Source organism: Marmota marmota, unplaced genomic scaffold (assembly GCF_001458135.2).
Source record: "Marmota marmota marmota unplaced genomic scaffold, marMar, whole genome shotgun sequence".
NCBI lineage: Eukaryota > Metazoa > Chordata > Mammalia > Rodentia > Sciuridae > Marmota > Marmota marmota.
In genome coordinates this window covers 1875780-1879980 of record NW_026000283.1, presented here as the reverse complement: position 1 = coordinate 1879980, position 4201 = coordinate 1875780, and positions in this window count along the sequence as shown.

Genomic DNA, 4201 nt, shown 5'->3' with positions numbered 1-4201 from the left:
TGACTCTTCCAAGGTCCATACTATCAGGTTGTGCTAACCTTTCTCCTCCCCCTCCCCCTCCCCCCAATTACTGTCATCTTTGTATTTTAGTCATTAAAGACTGATAAAATAGCTCCAGAAGTCCCAACATGATCGTGGTTGACTTCAACATTCATGTGGACATCCCTTCCCACACCTTACTTGGCTTCCCTATTTCTTGAATCCCTCGTCTTTATCTATCTTTGTCGTCTTCTTCACTCCTCCTCAAGCTACACTCCAGCAAGTAACACCCTAGGCTTTGACATTGCTCTCAGCGATGCCACTTTGAAAATCACTCTTTCAAGCCAGTGGATTACAGGCCTGTAATCCGAGCAGCTCGGCTGGGGGGTGGGGTGAGGCAGGAGAATCTCAAGTTCAAAGCCAGCATCAGCAACTTAGTGAGGCCCTAAGCAACTTAGCGAGACCCTGTCTCTAAATAAAATATAATAAGGGCTGGGGATATGGATCAATGGTAGGGTACCCCTAGGTTCAGTGGTAGAATATCCCTAGGTTCAATCCCCAGTACCAAAAAAAATAATAATAATCACTCTTTCAAATTTCCCCCTCTGCTACATCTTTAGCTTCTAGTTTGCTTGTTTATTTCCATGAGAAATGTTCTTCAACATTATTGGCATGTCCAGCCCACTGATTCTTCTACTTTTTTTCTACTTTGTCAGCCTTCTGTTTTCTTTATTTCTTCATTATCGAGCCTAGAGTCTATGGCCCATCACTTCAATACCAAGGATTAGCAGCAGCCACAATGCTCTCAACAGTCCCTAAATAGGAAGGGTCAAGGCTGAACTCTTCAGTGAGTGTGCAGAGGGAAGGTTTCAGTGCTGTGGGTTAAAATTCAAAACTAAGTGCTCTGGTCATCTGGAAGGGTGACACAGGTAGAAGAGCCACCATTTTGTTTTGAAAATGAACATGCCATTGTTTTATTTTCTTGCAGGAGTGGGGATTAAACCCAGGGCCTTGTGCATGCTAGCTCTACTACTGAGCTACTTCCCAGCCTTTTTGTTTTATTTTGGGACTGGGTCTGGCTAATTTGCCCAGGCTGATCTTGAACTTGTTATCCTCCTGCCTCAGCCTCCCAAGTAGCTGGTATGACAAACATAGGTTACCACACCTGGCTGTACATACTATTCTTACCTGGACAAATTAACACCCAACTCTACCTAATAAAATGCTTGGGGAGCAGAGGTAACATGTTCCTTTAAAAAACAGCTGTGGATCAGGTCAAGTACTTGGATAAATGTTTAGATGGAGTTCCTGAATACTGGGTCATGAAGCATGAGAATATATTAGCCTGAACTTTTGGAGCATATCCCTGGCAATTTACCACTGACACCCTTATAGCTGATGTTTGTGTGACATGGACTTGGGGCTGGGACTGGAGCTAAGCTTATATTCTAGCTGGGAGGATGACAGAGGCATCTCTGGTGGAATATGTGCAGCATGCCCAAGGGACAGTGATTGATCTGGTTTTCTAGTATGGGGTTTGGGGAAGAAGTTAGGACTCCACTACCTGTCCTGATACACTAGGCTTATTGCCAGTTGACAAACTAGTTCATACAGGGTGAGACTACTGGGGGAGGAGGGTTCTCCACATAGTAATGACTCTAAAGGGAGTGCACTGACTGATTTAGGCTCCACTTAGAAGAAGTTACCTACCTACTGGGGCTGACACCAAATGTAATCAGATGCACATGTTCTAACCAGAGGCTCTTGGCCTTTTTTTGTGTGTCACGAATCCTGAAAAGTCTGTGAAAGCCTGTGGTCCCCATCTCAAAATAATAGTTTTAAATGCATAAAATAAAATAAAAAGGATTATAACAGAAACCAAATGTACCAAAATACAGCTATCAACATGTTTTTAAAATCTATGATATCTGTGCTTCATTATTAGCACATTAAATAATAAGATCTAGCAGGAAATCATGTTGTTAAAAGATAGCACACAGCCCAGTGTGGTGTCACACACCTGTAAGGCAGGAGAATCACAAGTTCAAAGCTAGCTTTAGCAACTTAGCAAGGTACTACATGACTCAGCAAGACCCTGTCTCTAAAATAGGAAAAAAGGCTTGAAGATTATGTTGCTCAGTGGTTAAGCACTCCTAGGTTTAATCCCAGGTACCAAAAAAAAAAAAAAAAAAGGCAGAAATAGGGTGTATTTCTCAGCCAGGTGCAGTGATTCACGCCTGTAATCCCAGTGGCTCAGGAGGCCAAGGTAGGAGGATTGCGAGTTCAAAGCCTGCCTCAGCAATGGTGAGGTATTAAGCAACTCAGGGAGACCCTGTCTTTAAATAAAATACAAAATAGGGTTGGGGATATGGCTCAGTGGTCAAGTGTCCCTGAGTTCAATCCCAAGTACCCCCCCCCAAAAAAAAGATGTATTTCTCCCAACCAAGTTCACAAACCCTCTGAATTCTAGTAGACCCTCTAGAGGAACAGGGTCCCCTGTTAAGGATCCATGTAGACTTTCTGGTTTTTCTTTTTGGAAATTGCATTTTATCCTGGTTCATTTGTTCTCCTATAACAAAATAGCAGAGGCTGGGTGGTTTATAAATACTAGGAATTTATTTTTCACGGTTCTGGAGTCCAGGAAATCCAGTATTAAGGTGGTGGCAGATTCCTTCTCCTATAAGGGCCTGGTTCCTCATAGATGATACCTTCTAGCTGTGTTCTCACATACTGGTAAGGGTGAGGAATCTCTCTGGAGCCTCTTTTATCAGGGAAATAATTGCATTCATGAGGGCTCTACCCTCATGTCCTTACTACCTCCCAACTTTCCCACCTCATAATACCATGACCTTAAGGGTTAGGATTTCAACATATGAATTTGTGGGGGGTGCTATAGTTTAATGTCTCCCAAATGCCCATGCACTAAAGACTTGGGCTCCAGGATGCCACTATTAAGGAGGTGTTAGAACCTTTAGGAGGTGGGACCTAGTGGAAATCCTTAGGTCATCTGGGGCATGCTCCTAAAGGGGATAGCAGGACTGGGGTCTCTTCCTTTCTTCATGCTCCCTGGCTTCTGATGTGAGTGTTTTTGCTCTGCCACTTGCTTCCACCATGACATGTTGCCTTGCTACAGGCTCAAAAGCAACAGAGAGAATCAATCATGGACTGGAACCTCCAAAACTGTGAGCCAAAATAAACCTTTCCACGTAGTAAGTTAATTATCTCAGAGATTTCACTATAGTGAGAACACTATAGCTGACTAACACAAGAGGATATAGACATTTGAATCACTGCATCCTTTGTTTCAAGTCTCCTCATAAGAGATCTTCATTTCTAGGGACAGGGGTAGGGTTGGAGATTTGATTTTTGGAAATAGCCCTAAATCCTGCCTTCCTGACTCTGTCATCTTAGAACTCATTTTGGTTGGGTATCTCCTGTGGTGGGTATACTTTCCACCTCAGGTAAGTGTTCCTCTTCGGACTCATCAATTTGAGTGACTGCTAAGTGTAGGGCTCTGTTCTGAGCCCTGGCCAGGAGAAGGATAACCATAAAGAGAATGTTATCAGTAATAATAACTCCTACTTACCAAATACTTTTTTACGTGCTAGTCACCCTGCTGGCACTTCGTTCATTCATTCGACAAAGATGTACTAACTGCCTACTATGTACCAGGCACTGTTCTAGGAGCTGCAGGAAGCGCAATGAACAAGAGAGAAACTCCCAGCTCTCGTGAAGCTTACACTCTGGTGGTGAAGACAGATGGTACACAAAATAAATGGGAAAATGATATTAGTGTGCTGGACTGTGATGAGTGCTTAAAGAAAAACAAAGCGGGGAAAGGGAGTGTCCAAAAAGTGGGTACAATGTCAAATTAGTTGACTGGGAAGGTCTCACTGGAGAGGAGGAATTTTAAGACTAGATCTGAAGAAAGCATGATGCTGAGCCTTTGCAGCTATTTGGAGGAAGAGCCTTTTAAGCGGAGAGAACAGCTAGGCAAAGACTCTTGAGGCCAGAATGTGCTTGGTGTGTTTGAGGAATGTGGAAGAGGTGGGGGTGGGGGCTGGGGAAGGGTAAGAGGAAGGAAAAGTGGTGGGAGACAAGGGCTCCAAGAGAGGAATTGGGAGGAAGAGTCCCTAACCATGCAAGACCTTGGAGGCCACTACAGTGACTTGACCAGAGCAAGCTGGGAAGCTATTGGAAGGATTGAGCAGAGTCTCCCAAT